Consider the following 26,789-nt stretch of genomic DNA (forward strand, 5'->3'; position numbering starts at 1 on the left):
ACATGCCAATCTTGAGTCACAGGTATAGCGCCACCTGCTGACAGGAGGAAGTTTGGCATAAATCTGTATTTTTCTTAGGTTTTTTATATATATATCGGCTTATATTATTATTGTTCACTGCTCTCTGTCATCGTAAGGTCACCGGGCGGCGGTGAGCCCGGGTGCGAGGTCCCTATCATCGCTGCTTGCAGCTTTAATTATTATTATTATTATTATTATTATTCTTTTCCGGAATGAATCGCGATTTTGAGGGGCTAAACATGCCCGAAAACTCACGGAACTTTGCACACGCCTCAGAAGTGGCGAAAATTTACGTTTATTATGGGTCTCGGAAGTGGGCGTGGCAAAATGACTCGACAGCGCCACCTAGAAAAATTAAACGGACGAGCCCCCGATCCACGAATCACGCACATGCACGAAAATTGGCACACACCTCAAACATGCCAAAACATACGAAAAAGTCTCTTGGAGCCATATCTCAAATCCAACAGGAAGTCAGATATTTTTAACTTCCTGCAGCGAAAGAGTGGCATTTTTGCCATTTCCAGGCGTTGTATTTTAACGAACTCCTCCTAGGGATTTTATCCGATCAACACCAAAATTAGGTTTTGTCATCTAAAGGCCTTGGCGATGTTAAATTGCGAAGCTTTAGAGTTTTCGTCGATGGGTGTGTCCGTGGCGGCTTCGCAAACTTTGACGATTCGCCACAAAACAGGAAGTCATTATAACTCAGTGATACATTATCCGATCTGCCTCAAAATTCACACGCTTGATAAGCGTCCTGACCTGAACACGTTTACATGCCACTATCCAGATACAGTTATAGCGCCACCTGCTGGCCACAGGAAATGACATGTTTTACAGTGTGACAAACTCCTCCCACAAACTTTATTGTACCAGCACCAAATTTGAGTGGTGTTATCTGAAAGCTCTAGCGATGATATATTGTGAAGATCTAGAGTTTTCGCAGAGGGGCGTGTCTGTGGCGGCATGACAAACCTCAACGCTTCGCCATGGAACAGGAAGTCCTTATAACTCAACCACACCAAGTCCGATCAGCCTAAAACTTCACATGCTTGATAAAAGTCCTTTCCCGAACACATCCCCATAACAATAGTGAAGTGGGCGTGGCAAAATGACTCGACAGCGCCACCTATAAAAATTAAACGGACGAGCCCCTGATCTACGAATCACGCACATGCACGAAAATTGGCACACACCTCAACCACGCCAAAACATACGAAAAAGTCTCTTGGAGCCATATCTCAAACCCAACAAGAAGTCGGATATTTTTAACTTCCTGCGGCAAATAAGTGGCATTTTTGCCATTTCCAGGCGTTGTATTTTAACGAACTCCTCCTAGGGATTTTATCTGATCGACACCAAAATTAGGTTTTGTCATCTAAAGGCCTTGGCGATGTTAAATTGTGAAGCTTTAGAGTTTTTGTCAATGGGCGTGTCCGTGGCGGCCTCGCAAACTTTGACGATTCGCCACAAAATCGGAAGTCATTATAACTCAGGCATGCATTATCTAATCTGCCTCAAAATTCACATGTTTAATAAGAGTCCTGACCTGAACACATTTACATGCCAATATCCAGATACAGTTACAGCGCCACCTGCTGGCCACAAGAAATGTCATGATTTACAGAGTAATAAACTCCTCCCACAAAATTTTTCGTATCAGCTCCAAGTTTGGTTGGTTGTTATCTGAAAGTTCTAGCAATTACATTTTGTTAGGGTCTGAAATTTTCACAGAAGGGCGTGTCTGTGGCAGCATGACAAACCTCAACGCTTCGCCATGGAACAGGAAGTCCTCATAACTCAACCACACAAAGTCCGATCAGCCTGAAACTTCACATGGTTGATAAAAGTCCTCCCCTGAACACATTCACATAACAATATTGAGTCACAGTCATAGCGCCACCTGATAGCAGAAGGTAGTTTGGCTTATAACTCAGCCAAACAATGTCCGATCTGCCTGAAAATTCACAGGTTAGATGAGATGCCTCTCCTAAAGACATCTACATGCCGATCTTGAGTCACAGTTATAGCGCCACCTGCTGACAGGAGGAAGTTTTGCATAAATCTGTGATTTTTCTCAGGTTCTTTATATATATCGGCTGAAATTAATATTGTTCGCTGTTCTCTGTTATCCTGAGGCTACCGGGCGGCGGTGAGCCTGGGTGCGAGGTCCCTATCATCGCTGCTTGCAGCTTTAATTATTCTTCTTCTTCTTCTTCCGCGGAATGAATCGCGGTTTTGAGGGGCTAAACATGCCCGAAAACTCACGAAACTTTGCACACGCCTCAGAAGTGGCGAAAATTTACGTTTATTATGGGTCTCGGAAAGGGGTGTGGCAAAATGACTCGACAGCGCCACCTAGAAAATTTAAACGGACGAGCCCCCGATCCACGAATCACGCACATGCACGAAAATTGGCACACACCTCAAACACACCAAAACATACGAAAAAGTCTCTTGGAGCCATATCTCAAACCCAACAGGAAATTGGATATTTTTGACTTCCTGCGGCGAAAAAGTGGCGTTTTTGCCATTTCCAGGCGTTGTATTTTAACGAACTCCTCCTAGGGATTTTATCCGATCGACACCAAAATTGGGTTTTGTCATCTAAAGGCCTTGGCGATGTTAAATTGCGAAGCTTTAGAGTTTTCGTCGATGGGCGTGTCCGTGGCGGCCTCGCAAACTTTGATGATTCGCCACAAAACAAGAAGTCGTTATAACTCAGGCATGCATTATCCGATCTGCCTCAAAATTCACACATTTGACAAGAGTCGTGACCTGAACACGTTTACATGCCAATATCCAGATACAGTTATAGCGCCACCTGCTGGCCACAGGAAATGACATGTTTTACAGTGTGACAAACTCCTCCCACAAATTTTATCGTATCAGCACCAAATTTGAGTGGTGTTATCTGAAAGCTCTAGCGATGTTATATTGTGAAGATCTAGAGTTTTCGCAGAGGGGCGTGTCCATGGCGGCATGACAAACCTCAACGCTTCGCCATGGAACAGGAAGTCCTTATAACTCAACCACACAATGTGCGATCTGCCTGAAACTTCACATGGTTGATAAAAGTCCTCTCCTGAACACATCTTCATAACAATATTGAAGTGGGCGTGGCAAAATGACTCAACAGCGCCACCTACAAAAATTAATCGGACGAGCCCCCGATATACGAATCACGCACATGCACGAAAATTGTCACACACCTCAAACATGCCAAAACATACGAAAAAGTCTCTTGGAGCCATATCTAAAACCCAACAGGAAGTCAGATATTTTTAACTTCCTGCGGCAAAAAAGTGGCATTTTTGCCATTTCCAGGCGTTGTATTTTAACGAACTCCTCCTAGGGATTTTATCTGATCAACACCAAAATTTGGTTTTGTCATCTAAAGGCCTTGGCGATGTTAAATTGCGAAGCTTTAGAGTTTTCGTCGATGGGCGTGTCCGTGGCGGCCTTGCAAACTTTGACGATTCGCCACAAAACAGGAAGTCGTTATAACTCAGGCATGCATTATCAGATCTGCCTCAAAATTCACACATTTAATAACAGTCCTGACCTGAATACGTTTATATGCTGATATCCAGATAGAGTTATAGCGCCACCTGCTGGCCACAGGAAATGACATGTTTTAAATTGTAATACACTCCTTCCGCAAACTTTATTATATCAGCACCAAATTTGAGTGATGTTATTTAAAAGCTCTAGCGATGATATATTGTAAAGATCTAGAGATTTGGCTGAAGGGCGTGTCCGTGGCGGCATGACAAACCTCAACGCTTCGCCATGGAACAGGAAATGCTTATAACTCAACCACACAATGTCCGATCTGCCTGAAACTTCACAAGGTTGATCATATTCCTCTCCTGAACACATCCACATAACAATATTGAGTCTGTCATAGCGCCACCTGCTGGCAGAAGGTAGTTTGGCTTGTAACTCGGCCACACAATGTCCGATCTGCCTGAAACTTCACATGGTTGATTAAAATCCTCTGCTGAAGACATCTACATGCCAATATCGAGTCACAGTCATAGCGCCACCTGCTGGCAACAGGAAATTACATATAACTCAGCCAAACAATGTCCGATCTGGCTGAAAATTCACATGGTTGATAAAATTCCTCTACTGAAGGCATCTACATGCAAATCTTGAGTCACAGTCATAGCGCCACCTACTGACAAGAGAAAGTTTGGCATGAATGTGTGATTTTCTCAGGTTTTTTATATAAATCGGCTTAAATTAATATTGTTCGCTGTTCTCTGTCATTCTGAGGCCAACGGGCGGCGATGAGCCCGGGTGCGAGGTCCCTATCATCGCTGCTTGCAGCTTTAATTATTATTCTTCTTCTTCTTCTTCTTCTTCCGCGGAATGAATCGCGGTTTTGAGGGGCTAAACATGCCCGAAAACTCACGCAACTTTGCACACGCCTCAGAAGTGGCGAAAATTTACGTTTGTTATGGGCTTCGGAAGTGGGCGTGGCAAAATGACTCGACAGCGCCACCTAGAAAAATTAAACGGACGAGCCCCCGATATACGAATCACGCACATGCACGAAAATTGGCACACACCTCAAACATGCCAAAACATACAAAAAAGTCTCTTGGAGTCATATCTCAAACCCAACAGGAAGTCGGATATTTTTGACTTCCTGCGGCGAAAAAGTGGCGTTTTTGCCATTTCCAGGCGTTGTATTTTAACGAACTCCTCCTAGGGATTTTATCCGATCGACACCAAAATTGGCTTTTGTCATCTAAAGGCCTTGGCGATGTTAAATTGCGAAGCTTTAGAGTTTTCGTCGATGGGTGTGTCCGTGGCGGCCTCGCAAACTTTGATGATTCGCCACAAAACAGGAAGTCGTTATAACTCAGGCATGCATCACCCGATCTGCCTCAAAATTCACACGTTTAATAAGAGTCCTGACCTGAACACATTTACATGCCAATATCCAGATATAGTTATAGCGCCACCTGCTGGCCACAGGAAATGACATGTTTTACACTGTAACAAACTCCTCCCACAAATTTTATCGTATCAGCACCAAATTTGAGTGGTGTTATCTGAAAGCTCTAGCGATGATATATTGTGAAGATCTAGAGTTTTTGCAGAGGCGCGTGTCCGTGGCGGCATGACAAACCTCAACGCTTCGCCATGGAACAGGAAGTCATTATAACTCAACCACACAATGTCCGATCTGCCTGAAACTTCACATGGTTGATAAAAGTCCTCTCCTGAACACATCCCCATAACAATATTGAAGTGGGCGTGGCAAAATGACTCCACAGCGCCACCTACAAAAATTAAACGGACGAGCCCCAGAGCTACGAATCATGCACATGCACGAATATTGGCACACACCTCAAACACGCCAAAACATACGAAAAAGTCTCTTGGAGCCATATCTTAAACCCAACAGGAAGTCAGATATTATTAACTTCCTTCGGCGAAAAAGTGGCGTTTTTGCCATTTCCAGGAGTTGTATTTTAACGAACTCCTCCTAGGGATTTTATCCAATCGACACGAAAATTGGGTTTTGTCATCTAAAGGCCTTGGCGATGTTAAATTGCGAAGCTTTAGAGTTTATATCGATGGGCGTGTCCGTAGCGGCCTCGCAAACTTTGACGATTCGCCACAAAACAGGAAGTCTTTATAACTCAGGCATGCATTATCCGATCTGCCTCAAAATTCACACCTCTGATAACATTCCTGACCTGAACATGTTTACATGCCGATGTCCAGATACAGTAATAGCGCCACCTGCTGGCCACAGGAAATGACATGTTTTACACTGTAACAAACTCCTACAAACTTTATCGTATCAGCACCAAATTTGAGGGGTGTCATTTCAAAGCTCTAGCGATGATATATTGTGAAGATCTAGAGTTTTTGCAGAGGGGCGTGTCCGTGGCGGCATGACAAACCTCAACGCTTCGCCATGGAACAGGAAGTCCTTATAACTACACCACACAATGTCTGATCTGCCTGAAACTTCACATGGTTGATAAAATTCCTCTCCTGAACACATCTACATAACAATATTGAGTCAGTCATAGCGCCACCTGCTGGCAGAAGGAAGTTTGGCTCATAACTTAGCCACACAATGTCTGACCTGCCTGAAACTTCACATGGTTGATTAAATTCTTCTACTGAAGGCATCTACATGCCAATCTTAAGTCACAGTTATAGCGCCACTTGCTGGCAGAAGGTAGTTTGCATTATAACTCAACCACACAATATCCGATCAGCCTGAAACTTCACATGGTTGATGAAAGTACTCTCCCGTGCACACCTACATAATTATATTGAGTCTCTAATAGCGCCACCTGCTGGTAGAAGGTAGTTTGGCTTATAACTCAGCCACACAATGTCTGATCTGCCTGAAACTATACATGGTTGATTAAATTCCTCTCTTGAAGACATCTATATGCCAATATGGAGTCACAGTCATAGCGCCACCTGCTGGCAACGGGAAATTAAATATAACTCAGCCGAACAATGTCAGATCTGGCTGAAAAATCACATGGTGGATAAGATTCCTCTACTGAAGGCATCTACATGCCAATCTTCAGTCACAGTCATAGCGCCACCTGCTGGCAGAATGTAGTTTGCATTATAACTCAACCACACAAAATGTGATCAGCCTGAAACTTCACATGGTTGATAAAAGTCTTCTCCTGAACACATCCACATAACAAAATTAAATCATTCATAGCACCACCTGCTGGCAGAAGGTAGTTTGGCTTACAAATCAGCCACAAAATGACTGATCTGCCTGAAAATTCACATGGTTGATAAGAATTCTCTCCTGAAGACATCTACATGCCAATCTTGAGTCACAGTCATAGTGCCACCTGGTGACAGGAGGAAGTTTGACATAAATTTGTGATTTTCTCGGGTTCTTTATATACATCGGCTTAAATTAATATTGTTCGCTGTTCTCTGTCATCCTGAGGCCACCGGGTGGCGGTGAGCCCGGGTGCGAGGTCCCTATCATCGCTGCTTGCAGCTTTAATTAGGGACCGAGCACCGAAACGGTGCGTAGGCCCTATTGGAATTGCTCCGTTTATTATTATTATTATTAGGGACCGAGCACCGAAACGGTGCGTAGGCCCTATTGGAATTGCTCCGTTTATTATTATTATTATTATTATTATTATTCTTCTCTCCAATGAATCGCGATTTAGAGGGGCTAAACATGCCCGAAAACTCACGCAACTTTGCACACGCCTCAGAAGTGGCGAAAATTTACGTTTATTATGGGTCTCGGAAGTGGGTGTGGCAAAATGACTCGACAGCGCCACCTAGAAAAATTAAACGGACGAGCCCCCGATCTACGAATCACGCACATGCACGAAAATTGGCACACACCACAAACATGCCAAAACATACGAAAAAGTCTCTTGGAGCCATATCTCAAACCCAACAGGAAGTCGGATATTTTTGACTTCCTGCGGCGAAAAAGTGGCGTTTTTGCCATTTCCAGGCGTTGTACTTTAACGAACTCCTCCTAGGGATTTTATCCGATCGACACCAAAATTGGCATTTGTCATCTAAAGGCCTTGGCGATGTTAAATTGCGAAGCTTTAGAGTTTTCGTCGATGGGCGTGTCCGTGGCGGCCTCGCAAACTTTGACGATTCGCCACAAAACAGGAAGTCTTTATAACTCAGGCATGCATCATCCGATCTGCCTCAAAATTCACACGCTTAATAACAGTCCTGACCTGAACACGTTTACATGCCAATATCCAGATACAGTTACAGCGCCACCTGCTGGCCACAGGAAATGACATGTTTTTACAGAGTAACAAACTCCTCCCACAAATTTTATCGCATCAGCACCAAAATTGGGTGGTGTTATCTAAAAGCTCTAGCGATGATATATTGTGAAGATCTAGAGTTTTCGGAGAGGGGCGTGTCCGTGGCGGCATGACAAACCTCAACGCTTCGCCATTGACCAGTAAGGCTTTATAACTCAACCACACAATGTCCGATCTGCCTGAAACTTCACATGGTTGATAAAAGTCCTCTCCTGAACACATCCACATAACAATATTGAAGTGGGCGTGGCAAATAGACTCGACAGCGCCACCTAGAAAAATTAAACGAACGAGCCCCCGATATATGAATCACGCACATGCATGAAAATCGGCACACACCTCAAACATGCCAAAACATACGAAAAAGTCTCTTGGAGCCATATCTCAAACCCAACAGGAAGTCTGATATTTTTAACTTCCTGCGGTGAAAAAGTGGCGTTTTTGCCATTTCCAGGCGTTGTATTTTAACAAACTCCTCCTAGGGATTTTATCCGATCGACACCAAAATTAGGTTTTGTCATCTAAAGGCCTTGGCGATGTTAAATTGCGAAGCTTTTGAGTTTTCGTCGATGGGCGTGTCCCTGGCGGCCTCGTAAACTTTGGCGATTCGCCACAAAACAGGAAGTCGTTATAACTCAGGCATGCATTATCCGATCTGCTTCAAAATTCACACGCTTGATAAGAGTCCTGACCTGAACACGTTTACGTGCCGATATCCAGATACAGTTATAGCGCCACCTGCTGGCCACAGGAAATGTCATGATTTACAGAGTAATAAACTCCTCCCACTATTTTTTTTGTATCAGCACCAAATTTGGTGGGTTGTTATCTGAAAGCTTAAGTGATGGGCGTGAGGGGGTCACAGAGGGGCGTGTCCGTGGCGGCCTGACAAACCTCAACGCTTCGCCGTGGAACAGGAAGTCCTTATATCTCAACCACACAAAGTCAGATCAGCCTGAAACTTCAAATGGCTCATAAAAGTCCTCTTCTGAACACATCCCCAAAACAGTAATGAGTCAGTCATAACGCCACCTGCTGGCAGAAGGTAGATAGGCTTATAACTCAGCCAAACAACATCCGATCTGCCTGAAACTTCACATGGTTGATTAAATTCCATTACTGAAGGCATCTACATGCCAATCTTAAGTCACAGTTATAGCGCCACCTGCTGGCAGATGGTAGTTTGCATTATAACTCAACCACACAAAGTCCGATCTGCCTGAAAGTTCACATGGTTGATAAAAGTCCTTCCCTGAACACATCTACATAACAACATTGAGTCCGTCGTAGCGCCACCTGCTGACAAAAGGCAGTTTGGCTTATGACTCAGCTAAACAATGTTCGATCTGCCTGAAACTTCACATGGTTGATAAGATTCCTCTCCTGGTGACATCTACATGCCAATCTTGAGTCACAGTCATAGCGCCACCTGCTGAGAGGAGGAGGTTTGGCATAAATCGGTGATTTTCTCAGATTTTTTAAATATATCGGCTTAAATTATTACTGTTCGCTGTTCTCTGTCATCCTGAGGCCACCGGGCAGCGGTGAGCCCGGGTGCGAGGTCCCTATCATCGCTGCTTGCAGCTTTAATTATTATTATTATTCTTCTCTCCAATGAATCGCGATTTAGAGGGGCTAAACATGCCCGAAAACTCACGCAACTTTGCGCACACCTCAGAAGTGGCGAAAATTTACGTTTGTTACAGGTCTCGGAAGTGGGCGTGGCAAAATGACTCGACAGCGCCACCTAGAAAAATTAAACGGACGAGCCCCCGATCCACGAATCACACACACGCACGAAAATTGGCACACACCTCAAACATGCCAAAACATACGAAAAAGTCTCTTGGAGCCATATCTCAAACCCAACAGGAAGTCGGATATTTTTAACTTCCTGCGGCGAAAAAGTGGCGTTTTTGCCATTTCCAGGCGTCGTATTTTAACGAACTCCTCCTAGGGATTTTATCTGATCGACACCAAAATTGGGTTTTGTCATCTAAAGGCCTTGGTGATGTTAAATTGCGAAGGATTAGAGTTTTCGTCGATGGGCGTGTCCGTGGCGGCCTCGCAAACTTTGACGATTCGCCACGAAACAGGAAGCCGTTATAACTCAGGCATGCATTATCCGATCTGCCTCAAAATACACACGCTTGATAAGAGTCCTGACCTAAACACATTTACAAGCCGATATCCAGATACAGTTACGGCGCCACCTGCTGGCCACAGGAAATGACATGATTTACGGAGTAACAAACTCCTCCCACAAATTTTACCGTATCAGCACCAAAATTGGGTGGTGTTATCTGAAAGCTCTGGTGATGATATATTGTGAAGATCTAGAGTTTTCACAGAGGGGCGTGTCCGTGGCGGCATGACAAACCTCAACGCTTCGCCATGGAACAGGAAGTCCTTGTAACTCAACCACAAAATGTCCAATCAGCCTGAAACTTCACATGGTTGATAAACGTCCTCTCCTGAACACATCCACATAACAATATTGAAGTGGGCGTGGCAAAACGACTCGACAGCGCCACCTAGAAAAATTAAACGGACGAGCCCCCGATCTACAAATCACGCACATGCACGAAAATTGGCACACACCTCAAACATGCCAAAACATACGAAAAAGTCTCTTGGAGCCATATCTCAAACTCAACAGGAAGTCGGATATTTTTAACTTCCTGCGGCGAAAAAGTGGCTCTTTTGCCATTTCCAAGCGTTGTATTTTAACGAACTCCTCCTAGGGATTTTATCTGATTGACACCAAAATTGGGTTTTGTCATCTTAAAGCCTTGGTGATGTTAAATTGCGAAGCTTTAGAGCTTTCATCGATGGCCGTGTCCGTGGCGGCCTCGCAAACGTTGATGATTTGCCACAAGACAGTAAGTCGTTATAACTCAGGCATGCAATATTCGATCTGCCTCAAAATTCACACATTTAATAAAAGTCCTGACCTGAACAGGTTTACGTGCCGATATCCAGTTACAGTTATAGCGCCACCTGCTGGCTACAGGAAATGACATGTTTGACACTGTAACAAACTCCTTCCACAAACTTTCCCGTATCAGCACCAAAATAGAGTGGTGTCATCTGAAAGCTCTAGCGATGATATATTGTGAAGATCTAGAGTTTTTGCAGAGGGGCGTGTCTGTGGTGGCATGACAAACCTCAACGCTTCGCCATGGAACAGGAAGTTATTATAACTCAACCACACAATGTCTGATCTGCCTGAAACTTCACATGATTGATAAAAGTCCTCTCCTGAACACATCCACATAACAATATTGAGTCAGTCATAGCGCCACCTGCTGGCAGAAGGTAGTTTGGCTTATAACTCGGCCACACAATGTCAGATCTGCCTAAAATGTCGAATGGTTGATGAAAGTCCTCTCCTAAACACATCTACATAATAATATTGAGTCTTTCATAGCGCCACCTGCTGGCAGAATGTAGTTTGTCTTAAAACACAATCTCCACACAATCTCTGATCTGCCTAAAACTTCACATGATTGATAAAAGTCCGCTTCTGAACACATCCACATAACAATATTGAGTCAGTCATAACGCCACCTGCTGGCAGAAGGTAGTTTGGCTTATAACTCAGCCACACAATGTCCCATGTGCCTGAAACTTCACATGGTTGATCAGATTCCTCTCCGGAAGACATCTACATGCCAATCTTAAGTCACAGTTATAGCGCCACCTGCTGACAGGAGGAAGTTTGGCATAAATCTGTGATTTTCTTAGATTTTTTATATATATTGGCTTAAATTATTATTGTTCGCTGTTCTCTGCCATCGTATGGTCACCGGGCGGCGGTGAGCCCGGGTGCGAGGTCCCTATCATCGCTGCTTGCAGCTTTAATTAGGGACCGAGCACCGAAACGGTGCGTAGGCCCTATTGGAATTGCTCTGTTTATTATTCTTCTTCTTCTTCTTCTTCTTCTTCCGCGGAATGAATCGCGGTTTTGAGGGGCTAAACATGCCCGAAAACTCACGCAACTTTGCACACGCCTCAGAAGTGGCGAAAATTTACGTTTGTTATGGGCTTCGGAAGTAGGCGTGGCAAAATGACTCGACAGCGCCACCTAGAAAAATTAAACGGACGAGCCCCCGATATACGAATCACGCACATGCACGAAAATTGGCACACACCTCAAACACACCAAAACATACGAAAAAGTCTCTTGGAGCCATATCTCAAACCCAACAGGAAGTTGGATATTTTTGACTTCCTGCGGCGAAAAAGTGGCGTTTTTGCCATTTCCAGGCGTTGTATTTTAACGAACTCCTCCTAGGGATTTTATCAGATCGACACCAAAATTGGGTTTTATCATCTAAAGGACTTGACGATGTTAAATTGCGAAGCTTTAGAGTTTTCGTCGATGGGTGTGTCTGTGGCTGCCTCGCAAACTTTGATGATTCGCCACAAAACAGGAAGTCGTTATAACTCATGCATGCATCACCCGATCTGCCTCAAAATTCACACGTTTAATAAGAGTCCTGACCTGAACACATTTACATGCCAATGTCCAGATATAGTTATAGCGCCACCTGCTGGCCACAGGAAATGACATGTTTTACACTGAACCAAACTAACTCCCACAAATTTTATCGTATCAGCACCAAATTTGAGTGGTGTTATCTGAAACCTCTAGCGATGATATATTGTGAAGATTTAGAGTTTTTGCAGAGGGGCGTGTCCATGGCGGCATGACAAGTCTCAACGCTTCGCCATGGAACAGGAAGTCCTTATAACTCAACCACACAATGTCCGATCTGCCTGAAACTTCACATGGTTGATAAAAGTCCTCTCCTGAACACATCCCCATAACAATATTGAAGTGGGCGTGGCAAAATTACTCAACAGCGCCACCTACAAAAATTAAACAGACGAGCCCCAGAGCTACGAATCATGCACATGCACGAAAATTGGCACACACCTTAAACATGCCAAAACATACGAAAAAGTCTCTTGGAGCCATATCTCAAACCCAACAGGAAGTCAGATATTATTAACTTCCTTCGGCGAAAAAGTGGCGTTTTTGCCATTTCCAGGAGTTGTATTTTAACAAACTCCTCCTAGGGATTTTATCCAATCGACACCAAAATTGGGTTTTGTCATCTAAAGGCCTTGGCGATGTTAAATTGCGAAGCTTTAGAGTTTATATCGATGGGCGTGTCCGTGGCGGCCTCGCAAACTTTGATGATTCGCCACAAAACAGGAACTTATTACAACTCAGGCATGCATTATCCGATCTGCCTCAAAATTCACACCTCTGATAACATTCCTGACCTGAACATGTTTACATGCCGATGTCCAGATACAGTAATAGCGCCACCTGCTGGCCACAGGAAATGACATGTTTTACACTGTAACAAACTCCTACAAACTTTATCGTATCAGCACCAAATTTGAGGGGTGTCATTTCAAAGCTCTAGCGATGATATATTGTGAAGATCTAGAGTTTTCGCAGAGGGGCGTGTCTGTGGCGGCATGACAAACCTCAACGCTTCGCCATTGAACAGGAAGTCGTTATAACTCAACCACACATTGTCTGATCTGCCTGAAACTTCACATGGTTGATAAAAGTCCTCTCCTGAACACGATTACATACCAATATTGAGTCAGTCATAGCGCCACCTGCTGTCAGAAGGTAGTTTGTTTTATAACTCAGCCACACAATGTCCGATCTGCCTGAAACTTCACATGGTTGATTAAATTCCTCTCCTGAAGACTTCAACATTGCAATATTGAATCACAGTCATAGCGCCACCTACTGGCAACATGAAATTACTTTAAACTCAGCCAAACAATGTTTGATCTGCCTGAAAATTCACATGGTTGATAAGATTCCTCTCCTGAACAGATCCACATGTCAATAATCAGTCTGTCATAGCGCCACCTGCTGGCAAAAGGTAGTTTGGCTTATAACTCAGCCACACAATGCCTGATCTGTCTGAAACTTCACATGATTGTTAAGATTCCTGCATTGAAGGCATCTACATACCAATATTGAGTCACAGTCATAGCGCCACCTGCTGACAGGAGGAAGTTTGGCATAAATCTGTGATTTTCTGAGGTTTTTTATATATAACGGCTTAAAATATTATTGTTCGCTGTTTTCTGTCATACTGAGGCCACCGGGCGGCGGTGAGCCCGGGTGCGAGGTCCCTATCATCGCTGCTTGCAGCTTTAATTATTCTTCTTCTTCTTCTTCTTCTTCTTCCGCGGAATGAATCGCGGTTTTGAGGGGCTAAACATGCCCGAAAACTCACGCAACTTTGCACACGCCTCAGAAGTGGCGAAAATTTACGTTTGTTATGGGCTTCGGAAGTGGGCGTGGCAAAATGACTCGACAGCGCCACCTAGAAAAATTAAACGGACGAGCCCCCGATCCACGAATCACGCACATGCACGAAAATTGGCACAAACCTCAAACACACCAAAACATACGAAAAAGTCTCTTGGAGCCATATCTCAAACCTAACAGGAAGTCGGATATTTTTAACTTCCTGCGGCGAAAAAGTGGCGTTTTTGCCATTTCCAGGCGTTGTATTTTAACGAACTCCTCCTAGGGATTTTATCCGATCGACACCAAAATTGGGTTTTGTCATCTAAAGGCCTTGGCGATGTTAAATTGCGAAGCTTTAGAGTTTTCATCGATGGGCGTGTCCGTGGTGGCCTCGCAAACTTTGACGATTCGCCACAAAAGAGGAAGTCGTTATAACACAGGCATGCATTATCCGATCTGCCTCAAAATTCACACGTTTGATAAGAGTCCTGACCTGAACACGTTTACATGCCGATATCCAGATACAGTTACAGCGCCACCTGCTGGCCACAGGAAATGACATGATTTACGGAATTATAAACTCCTCCCACAAATTTTATCGTATCAACACCAAAATTGAGTGGTGTTATCTGAAAGCTCTAGCGATGATATATTGTGAAGATCTAGAGTTTTCGCAGAGGCGCGTGTCCGTGGCGGTATGACAAACCTCAACGCTTCGCCATGGAACAGGAAGTCCTTATAACACAACCACACAATGTCTGATCTGCCTGAAACTTCACATGGTTGATAAACGTCATCTCTTGAACACAGCCACATAACAATATTGAAGTGGGCGTGGCAAAATGACTCGACAGCGCCACCTAGAAAAATTAAATGGACGAGCCCCCGATCTACGAATCACGCACATGCACAAAAATTGGCACACACCTCAAACATGGCAAAACATACGAAAAAGTCTCTTGGAGCCATATCTCAAACCCAACAGGAAGTCGGATATTTTTAACTTCCTGTGGCGAAAAAGTGGCGTTTTTGCCATTTCCAGGCGTTGTATTTTAACGAACTCCTCCAAGGGATGTTATCTGATAAACACCAAAATTGGGTTTTGTCATCTTAAAGCCTTGGTGATGTTAAATTGCGAAGCTTTAGAGTTTTCATCGATGGGCGTGTCCGTGGCGGCCTCGCAAACTTTGATGATTCGCCACAAAACAGGAAGTCTTTATAACTCTGGCATGCAATATTCGATCTGCCTCAAAATTCACACATTTAATAACAGTCCTGACCTGAACAGGTTTACGTGCCGATATCCAGTTACAGCTATAGCGCCACCTGCTGGCCACAGGAAATGACATGTTTGACACTCTAACAAACTCCTCCCACAAACTTTCCCGTATCAGCACCAAAATAGAGTGGTGTCATCTGAAAGCTCTAGCGATGATATATTGTGAAGATCTAGAGTTTTTGCAGAGGGGCGTGTCTGTGGTGGCATGACAAACCTCAACGCTTCGCCATGGAACAGGAAGTCCTTATAACTACACCACACAATGTCTGATCTGCCTGAAACTTCACATGGTTGATAAAATTCCTCTCCTGAACACATCTACATAACAATATTGAGTCAGTCATAGCGCCACCTGCTGGCAGAAGGTAGTTTGGCTTGTAACTCGGCCACACAATGTCCGATCTGCCTGAAACTTCACATGGTTGATGAAAGTCCTCTCTTGAGCACATCTACATAATAATATTGAGTCAGAGTCATAGCGCCACCTGCTGGCAGAAGGAATTTTGGCTTGTAACTCGGCCACACAATGTCAGATCTGCCTAAAATGTCACATGGCTGATGAAAGTCCTCTCCAAAACACATCTACATAATAATATTGAGTCAGTCATAACGCCACCTGCTGGCAGAAGGTAGTTTGGCTTATAACTCAGCCACACAATGTCCCATGTGCCTGAAACTTCACATGGTTGATAAGACTCCTCTCCGGAAGACATCTACATGCCAATCTTAAGTCACAGTTATAGCGCCACCTGCTGACAGATGGTAGTTTGCAGTATAACTCAACCACACAAAGTCCGATCTGGCTGAAACTTCACAAGTTTGATAAAAGTCCTCTCCTGAACACATCTACATAACAACATTGAGTCTGTCATAGCGCCACCTGCTGACAAAAGGCAGTTTGGCTTATAACTCAGCCAAACAATGTCCGATCTGCCTGAAACTTCACATGGTTAATAAGTTTCCTCTCCTGAAGACATCTACATGCCAATCGTGAGTCACAGTTATAGCGCCACCTGCTGACAGGAGGAAATTTGGCATAAATCTGTGATTTTCTCAGATTTTTTTTTATATATCGGCTTAAATTATTACTGTTCGCTGTTCTCTGTCATCCTGAGGCCACTGGGCGGCGGTGAGCCCGGGTGCGAGGTCCCTATCATCGCTGCTTGCAGCTTTAATTAGGGACCGAGCACCGAAACGGTGCGTAGGCCCTATTGGAATTGCTCCGTTTTTTATTATTATTATTATTATTATTATTATTCCGCCCCCTATCGGGGCACTTTTGAGGGTCTAAACATGCCCGAAAACTCATGAAAAATTGCACACACACCAAACCCGGTGTAAATAGCAGGTTGATATAGGTCTCGGAAGTGGGCGTGGCAAAATGACTCGACAGCGCCACCTAGAAAAATTTAACGGACGAGCCCCCGATCCACGAATAACACACATGCACGAAAATTGGCACACACCTCAAACACGCCAAAACACACGAAAAAGTCTCTTGGAGCCATATCTCAAACCCAACAGGAAGTCGGATATTTTTGACTTCCTGCGGCGAAAAAGTGGCGTTTTTGCCATTTCCAAGCGTTGTATTTTAACGAACTCCTCCCAGGGATTTTATCCGATCGACACCAAAATTGGGTTTTGTCATCTAAAGGCCTTGGCAATGTTAAATTGCGAAGCTTTAGAGTTTTCGTCGATGGGCGTGTCCGTGGCGGCCTCGCAAACTTTGACAATTCGCCACAAAACAGGAAGTCTTTATAACTCAGGCATGCATTATCAGATCTGCCTCAAAATTCACACGCTTGATAAGAGTCCTGACCTGAACACGTTTATATGCCAATATCCAGATAAAGTTATAGCGCCACCTGCTGGCCACAGGAAATGACATGTTTTACAGTGTAACAAACTCCTCCCACAAATTTTTTCTTATCAGCACCAAATTTGAGTGGTGTTATCTGAAAGCTCTAGTGATGATATATTGTGAAGATCTAGAGTTTTTGCAGAGGGGCGTGTCCGTGGCGCCATGACAAACCTCAACGCTTCGCCATGGAACAGGAAGTCCTTATAACTCAACCACACAATGTCCGATCTGCCTGAAACTTCACATGGTTGATAAAAGTCCTCTCCTGAACACATCCACATGACAATATTGAAGTGGGCGTGGCAAATTGACTCAACAGCGCCACCTGCAAAAATTAATCGGACGAGCCCCTGATCTATGAATCACGCACATGCACGAAAATTGGCACACACCTCAAACATGCCAAACCATACGAAAAAGTCTCTTGGAGCCATATCTCAAACCCAACAGGAAGTCGGATATTTTTAACTTCCTGCGGCGAAAAAGTGGCATTTTTGCCATTTCCAGGCGTTGTATTTTAACGAACTCCTCCTAGGGATTTTATCCGATCGACACCAAAATTGGGTTTTGTCATCTACAGGCCTTGGCGATGTTAAATTGCGAAGCTTTAGAGTTTTCGTCGATGGGCGTGTCCGTGGCGGCCTCGCAAATTTTGAAGATTCGCCACAAAACAGGAAGTCGTTATAACTCAGGCATGCATTATCCGATCTGCCTCAAAATTCACACGTTTGATAAGAGTCCTGACCTGAACACGTTTAAATGCCGACATCTATATACAGATATAGCGTCACCTGCTGGCCACAGGAAATTACACGATTTACAGAGTAATAAACTCCTCCCACAAATTTTTTTCGTATCAGCACTAAATTTGGTTGGTTGTTATCTGAAAGCTCTAGCGATGATATATTGTAAAGATCTAGAGTTTTTGCAGAGGGGCGTGTGTGTGGTGGCATGACAAACCTCAACGCTTCGCCATGGAACAGGAAGTACTTATAACTCAACCACACAATGTCTGATCTGCCTGAAACTTCACATGATTGATAAAAGTCCCCTTTTGAACACATCTACATAACAATATTGAGTCAGTCATAGCGCCACCTGCTGGCAGAAGGTAGTTTGGCTTGTAACTCGGCCACACAATGTCCGATCTGTCTGAAACTTCACATGGTTGATGAAAGTCCTCTCTTGAGCACATCTACATAATAATATTGAGTCAGAGTCATAGCGCCACCTGCTGGCAGAAGAAATTTTGGCTTGTAACTCGGCCACACAATGTCAGATCTGCCTAAAATGTCACATGGTTGATGAAAGTCCTCTCCTAAACACATCTACATAATAATATTGAGTCTTTCATAGCGCCACCTGCTGGCAGAATGTAGTTTGTCTTAATACACAATCTCCACACAATCTCTGATCTGCCTGAAACTTCACATGGTTGATAAAAGTCCGCTCCTGAACACATCCACATAACAATATTGAGTCAGTCATAACGCCACCTGCTGGCAGAAGGTAGTTTGGCTTATAACTCAGCCACACAATGTCCTATGTGCCTGAAACTTCACATGGTTGATAAGATTCCTCTCCGGAAGACATCTACATGCCAATCTTAAGTCACAGTTATAGCGCCACCTGCTGACAGGAGGAAGTTTGGCATAAATCTGTGATTTTCTTAGATCTTTTTTTATATATTGGCTTAAATTATTATTGTTCGCTGTTCTCTGTCATCGTAAGGTCACCGGGCGGCGGTGAGCCCGGGTGCGAGGTCCCTATCATCGCTGCTTGCAGCTTTAATTATTATTATTCTTCTCTCCAATGAATCGCGATTTTGAGGGGCTAAACAAGCCCGAAAACTCACGCAACTTTGCACACGCCTTAGAAGTGGCGAAAATTTAAGTTTTTTATGGTCTTCGGAAGTGGGCGTGGCAAAATGACTCGACAGCGCCACCTAGAAAAATTAAACAGACAAGCCCCCGATCCACGAATCACGCACATGCACGAAAATTGGCACACACCTCAAACATGCCAAAACATACAAAAAAGTCTCTTGGAGCCATATCTCAAACCCAACAGGAAGTTGGATATTTTTGACTTCCTGCGACGAAAAAGTGGCGTTTTTGCCATTTCCAGGCGTTGTATTTTAACGAACTCCTCCTAGGGATTTTATGCTATCGACACCAAAATTGGGTTTTGTCATCTAAAGGCCTTGTCGATGTTAAATTGCGAAGCTTTAGAGTTTTCGTCGATGGGCGTGTCTGTGGCGGCCTCGCAAACTTTGACGATTCGCCACAAAACAGGAAGTCGTTATAACTAAGGCATGCATTATCAGATCTGCCTCAAAATTCACACGTTTGATAAGAGTCCTGACCTGAACAAGTTTACATGCCAATATCCAAATACAGTTATAGCGCCACCTGCTGGCCACAGGAAATGACATGTTTTACATCGTAACAAACTCCTCCCACAAATTTTTTTTGTATCAGCACCAAATTTGGGTTGTGTTATCTAAAAGCCCTAGCGATGATATATTGTGAAGATCTAGAGTTTTTGCAGAGGGGCGTGTCCGTGGCGGCATGACAAACCTCAACGCTTCGCCAAGGAACAGGAAGTCCTTATAACTCAAGCACACAATGTCCGATCTGCCTGAAACTTCACATGGTGGATAAAAGTCCTCTCCTGAACACATCCTCATAACAATAATGAAGCGGGCGTGGCAAAATGACTCGACAGCGCCACCTATAAAAATTAAATGGACGAGCCCCTAATCTACGAATCACGCACATGCACGAAAATTGGCACACACCTCAAACATGCCAAAACATACGAAAAAGTCTCTTGGAGCCATATCTCAAACCCAACAGGAAGTCGGATATTTTTAACTTCCTGCGGCAAATAAGTGGCATTTTTGCCATTTCCAGGCTTTGTATCTTAACGAACTCCTCCAAGGGATTTTATGCTATCGACACCAAAATTGGGTTTTGTCATCTAAAGGCCTTGGCGATGTTAAATTGCGAAGCTTTAGAGGTTTTGTCGATGGGCGTGTCCGTGGCGGCCTCACAAACTTTAACGATTCGCCACAAAACCGGAAGTCATTATAACTCAGGCATGCATTATCCGATCTGCCTCAAAATTTACATGTTTAATAAGAGTCCAGACCAGAACAAGTTTACATGCCGATATCCAGATACAGTTATAGCGCCACCTGCTGACCACAGGAAATGTCATGATTTACAAAGTAATAAACTCATCCCACAAATGTTTTCATATCAGCACCAAATTTGGTTGGTTGTGTATCTGAAAGCTCAAGCGATGATATATTGTGAAGATCTAGAGTTTTTGCAGAGGGGCGTGTCCGTGGCGGCATGACAAACCTCAACGCTTCGCCATGAAAAAGGAAGTCCTTATAACTCAACCACACAATGTCTGATCTGCCTGAAACTTCACACGGTTGATTAAATTCCTCTCCTGAAGACATCTAAATGCCAATATTGAGTCAGTCATAGCGCCACCTAGTGACAGAAGGTAGTTTTGCTTATAACTCAGCCACACAATGTCCAATCAGCCTGAAACTTCACAGGGTTGATAAAAGTCCTCTCCTGAAGACATCTACATGCCAATATTGAGTCACAGTCATAGCGCCACCTGCTGGCAACAGGTAGTTTGGCTTTTAACTCAGCCACACAATGTCCGATCTGCCTGAAACTTCACATGGTTGATAAAAGTCTTCTCCTGAAGACATCTACATGACAATACTGTCACAGTCATAGCGCCACCTGCTGACAGGAGGAAGTTTGGCATAAATCTGTGGATTTCTCAGGTTTTTTTATATTTATCGGCTTAAATTGTTATTGTTCACTGTTCTCTGTCGTCCTGAGGCCACCGGGCGGCGGTGAGCCCGGGTGCGAGGTCCCTATCATCGCTGCTTGCAGCTTTAATTATTATTATTCTTCTCTCCAATGAATCGCGATTTAGAGGGGCTAAACATGCCCGAAAACTCACGCAACTTTGCACACGCCTCAGAAGTGGCGAAAATTTACGTTTATTATGGGTCTCGGAAGTGGGTGTGGCAAAATGACTCGACAGCGCCACCTAGAAAAATTAAACGGACGAGCCCCCGATCTACGAATCACGCACATGCACGAAAATTGGCACACACCTCAAACATGCCAAAACATACGAAAAAGTCTCTTGGAGCCATATCTCAAACCCAACAGGAAGTCGGATATTTTTGACTTCCTGCGGCGAAAAAGTGGCGTTTTTGCCATTTCCAGGCGTTGTACTTTAACGAACTCCTCCTAGGGATTTTATCCGATCGACACCAAAATTGGCTTTTGTCATCTAAAGGCCTTGGCGATGTTAAATTGCGAAGCTTTAGAGTTTTCGTCAATGGGTGTGTCCGTGGCGGCTTCGCAAAATTTGACAATTCGCCACAAAACAGGAAGTCGTTATAACTCAGGCATGCATTATCCGATCTGCCTCAAAATTCACACGTTTGATAACAGTCCTGACCTGAACACGTTTACATGTCAATATCCAGATACAGTTACAGCGCCACCTGCTGGCCACAGGAAATGACATGTTTTACAGAGTAACAAACTCCTCCCACAAATTTTATCGCATCAGCACCAAAATTGGGTAGTGTTATCTAAAAGCTCTAGCGATGATATATTGTGAAGATCTAGAGTTTTCGGAGAGGGGCGTGTCCGTGGCGGCATGACAAACCTCAACGCTTCGCCATTGACCAGGAAGGCTTTATAACTCAACCACACAATGTCCGATCTGCCTGAAACTTCACATGGTTGTTAAAAGTCTTCTCCTGAACACATCCACATAACAATATTGAAGTGGGCGTGGCAAATAGACTCGACAGCGCCACCTACCAAAATTAATCGGACGAGCCTCTGATGTACGTATCACACACATGAACAAAAATTGTCACACACCTCAAACATGCCAAAACTTAAGAAAAAGTCTCTTGGAGCCATATCTCAAACTCAACAGGAAGTCAGATATTTTTAACTTCCTGCTGTAAAAAAGTGGCGTTTTTGCCATTTCCAGGTGTTGTATTTTAACGAACTCCTCCTAGGGATTTTATCCGATCAACACCAAAATTTGGTTTTGTCATCTAAAGGCCTTGGCGATGTTAAATTGCGAAGATCTAGAGTTTTCGGAGAGGGGCGTGTCCGTGGCGGCATGACAAACCTCAACGCTTTGCCATTGACCAGGAATTCCTTATAACTCAATCACACAATGTCCGATCTGCCTGAAACTACACATGGTTGATAAAAGTCCTCTCCTAAACACATCCATATAACAATATTGAGTCAGTCATAGCGCCACCTGCTGGCAACCGGAAGTTTGGCTTATAACTCAGCCACACAATGTTTGACCTGCCTGAAAATTCACATGGTTTATTAAAATCCGCTCCTGAAGACATCTACAAGCCAATAATGAGTCACAGTCATAGCGCCACCTGCTGGCAATAGGAAGTTACTTATAACTCAGCCAAACAATGTTCGATCTGCCTGAAAAATTACATGGTTAAAAAAAATTTATCTCCTAAAGACATCTACATGCCAATATTGACACACAGTCTAAGCGCAACTTGCTGACAGGAGGAAGTTTGGCATAAATCTGTGATTTTTCTCAGGTTTTTTAAATATATATTGGCTTAAATTATTATTGTTCGCTGTTCTCTGTCATCCTGAGGCCACCGGGCGGCGGTGAGCCCGGGTGCGAGGTCCCTATCATCGCTGCTTGCAGCTTTAATTAGAATTGTTACTTAATATGGTTAAATATTTATTCCTTCCACTGATCGTGTGTAGGAACTTTCAGCATAGTTTACTAAAAAATGTATTGTAAAATTATGTACATTTTTTTATAGACTCTATTGTGTGTGTGTGTGTGTGTGTGTGTGTGTGTGTGTGTGTGTGTGTGTGTGTGTGTCTGTGTCTGTGTCTGTGTCTGTGTGTCTGTGTGTGTGTGTGTGTGTCTGTGTGTGTGTCTGTGTGTGTGTGTGTGTGTGTGTGTGACCATAAAAGTAAAAAAAACAGATTCAAAATGAGTGTCTCTCTTGCAAATTGATGGGTTTCTGTTGCGCACAATATACGTCATTCCATGATGTTATGTGTCATTGCATCTCTTTGATTTAAATAATAACAGTATACATTTATACAGTAATAATTTACATTTGACACTTCCCTCCTTGCTACAGTTTAATTGCTGCTATCCTGCCTATTCAATTTTTAGTGCTCCTTGCTATTTAATCTTAAGCGATGTAAATAATCACTTATTTTTTATTGATTTTCAGCCAGCTCTGTTGCTTTTAGGCCGTTTGTATCTTAAAAGCTTAATAATAAGCTTTTTTTTAAATTATTATTAGTGTGATTTATAATGGTGCACTTTTAGCATTAAAGGGATGGCTTAACCTAAACATTTACTCATCTTTCACTTTGTCACAAATCTGTTTGACGTTTGTTTTTTTGTTAAAAACAAAGTAAGATACTCTGTAGTCTGAAGAATGTTGGAAACGGTAACCATTGACTAAAATTGCTTTTCCCACTATGTCAATAGCTACTAGTTTTTAACATCCTTCAAAATATCTTCTTTTGAAAAATTAAACTCATAATGGTTTGCAGCCACTTGTGGGTAAGTACTAAATAGTGATTAAATTGTACTTTTGGTTGTAAATGATCCCTTTAATGAGTTTAATTTCATATCTTAACTCTGTAGTTTCTTAAATGAATGGAATGTACCTATTTAGATAAAACTAAAAAAAATGCATGTGTGTAAAAATGTAAAATTATTATTATTATTATTATTATTATTATTATTATTATTATTATTATTATGTTAGTTTTTTTAACTGTGCTTATAATGCTGTTGTGCTATGCTCCTGATGGGTTAACTGTCTAAACAGGAAAAGTGAGGTGTGTGTGTGTGTGTATATGCGTGTGTTTGAAGGCACTGTTTACAGTGTCTGCAGGCAGAGCCCACCATCATTTCCGCTTGGTTTAGTAAACCACAGGGGCAATTTGATAAGGGATATAGCAAACTTGCCTGATGCTGGGAACTCTTTAAAGTAGTCTTATTATGCAGTATTTCCTTTTAAAAACTTAAATTCACTGAAGTGTGGTGTTGTAGGTCTTAAACACTTTTAGACAGGTCTTAATTTTCTTTTGTCCATGCAAAGCAACACAATACAATGAACAATCCATCTCAAAAACTATATGCAAAATTTTTTATGGCTTTTACATTTTCAGCTTGTTTAGTGTGTGATATTGCTATTTAAGCATGGACAAGGCCTGCAAAATATAAAAAGTCACACTAAAGTGTAAATTCTTAGTCTTAGACTTTCTGTACTCCTTCAAATGCCTTGATTGTAATCCTGAGTTTTCTTCATAAACACGTCACAATATCCCAAATGTAAATAATTTCTATACAAGGCGACAGGGTTTGATTGCGATGTCCATGAGATTGCTTCCCTTAATAATTAAATACATAGAAGAACAATAAGTTGAATCAAATGAACGTTTTTAGTCATCTCAACATGCATCAATCAAACTGAATAGTGAATTCATAACTAAAACAATGTTGAAACCATTCATTCATTCATTTTTCTTCGGCTTAGTCCCTTTATTCATCAAGGGTCGCCACAGTGGAATGAACCACCAACTTATCCAGCATATGTTTTATAAACCACGAGCCTGTACTCTGAAACAACCATACATACTCCTTCACACGGCCAATTTAGTTTATTCAATTCACTGTGGGGGAAACCGGAGCACCCGGAGGAAACCCATGTGAACACGGGGAGAACACACAGAAATGCAAACTGACCCAGCCAAGACTCAAACCAGCAGCCTTCTTGCTGTGAGGCGACAGTTCTAACCACTGAGCCACCGTGCCACCTGTCATGGCTTGTTGTCATGATTTGTTTTTTTTTTACAGTGCAAGTACTACTAAAGTTCTTTTTTTCTTTCTTTTTTTCCCCTATTGCAAGTTTCTTTTTTCATGTGTATAGTAATGATCAATCTATTTAGTGCTATAACATGTCCACAAGTTGGCATTGTTTGAGTTTTTCAGTTTAAAAGTAAGTAGGGTATAAATAACACAAGTTCCTGTCTGGTCGAAAGTAACACTGCTATTTTTGTCCCACTGCTAATAGCCGTACCTTGTTTTTCACTTTTACGTACGGGTTGTTAATATCGTTTTGATTGAGGTGTTTAATTAAAATTAATGCATATTGCCGAGAGTTAAAAGATTTTTCAGAGTTGGATTAGGAACATTTGATGGAACTGAAAATTAAAATGAGAATGTAATTGGATATTTCAAGCAAAAATAAAGGGCAAGATATGTTTTCCTTTAACATATTAACAATGTCATAGTCGGGTATATTTAAAATAAACTAGAGTAATATTGTATCCTAACGACACGCAAGTTTCCAGTGACAAGTGATTTGTCTTTCTGCACCAAACGTGACTCGCCATGACAGAAACATTTAAATACCAGCCACTGCACTCCAAATTAAATGGTCAAGACTTTTAATCTAATTAATACACATGAAACCTTCTTTAACACTATTAATAGACTACTTAGTTACTCTTGTTGTTGGTTTAGTCACAGTTCTGACTAAATAATAATAATGTAAAATATATTTTTTTTAGAATTTTTAATAGTTAAATATTTATTAATATTTTTAATAGTTGCTTTCTTATAATATGTAGTTTCAAATGAAATTATTGCTTCAGTCATTATTGCTGTTATTATTACTATTACCAACAATAATAATAACAACCATAATAATGATTAATATTAGTGTGATTTCTGAAGGGTCATGTGACTCTGAAGACTGGAGTAATGAAGATGAAAATTCATTTTTTAAAATCACTGGAATAAATGATTGATTTATAAACTACTTTTGAACAGTTATTTTATAGTGCAATTGCATTTCACAATTTTACAATTTGTACTGTATTTCCACACACAGTCTCAAGACAATTCGTAACTTTTTGATTTAGTGGCTAATTCGTATGAATTCCTACCATTTAATTCGGACAATTTAGTACAATTAGCTCATCACCCAATGACGGGTGGGGTTAGGTGCCACGCCTCCTTTTAAAAATCGTACGATTTCATACGACTCAACTTGTACAAATTTGTGCGAATTAGCCACTAAACTGGCAAAACTTCAAATACTTACGTTACTTCGTGAGATTAGGCTGGTATTTCTGATTAAGTAATGCTGCTTTGGTGAGCAGGAGAAGCTTATTTTAAAACATTTAAATATATAATATATATATATAAAAATATATATATATATATATATATATACACTGTATATATATATATATATATATATATATATATATATATATATATATATATATATATATATATATATATACTGTGTATATATATATATATATATATATACTGTGTATATATATATATATATATATATACTGTATATATATATATATATATATATATATATATATATATATATAT

General features: G+C 42.2%; 1 protein-coding gene and 2 long non-coding RNA genes across 8 annotated transcripts in view; 2 read left to right on the forward strand and 1 right to left on the reverse strand.

Moving 5' to 3' along the window:
- Window positions 1-26,789, forward strand: part of abr (ABR activator of RhoGEF and GTPase) — a 338,299-nt gene that overhangs the window by 28,476 nt on the left and 283,034 nt on the right.
- LOC147844466 (uncharacterized) lies at window positions 77-21,290 on the forward strand. The gene is made up of 3 exons (XR_015492125.1): window positions 77-168; window positions 16,568-16,645; window positions 19,068-21,290. It is a non-coding gene; the product is annotated as an uncharacterized LOC147844466 (long non-coding RNA).
- Window positions 2,242-7,091, reverse strand: LOC147844467 (uncharacterized). The gene is made up of 3 exons (XR_015492154.2): window positions 6,277-7,091; window positions 4,535-5,228; window positions 2,242-3,169 (listed from the first exon to the last, which is right to left on the reverse strand). It is a non-coding gene; the product is annotated as an uncharacterized LOC147844467 (long non-coding RNA).

The sequence above is a fragment of the Danio rerio genome, chromosome 5, assembly GCF_052040795.2.
Source record: "Danio rerio strain M-AB ecotype USA chromosome 5, GRCz13ab, whole genome shotgun sequence".
In the NCBI taxonomy this organism is placed as follows: domain Eukaryota; kingdom Metazoa; phylum Chordata; class Actinopteri; order Cypriniformes; family Danionidae; genus Danio; species Danio rerio.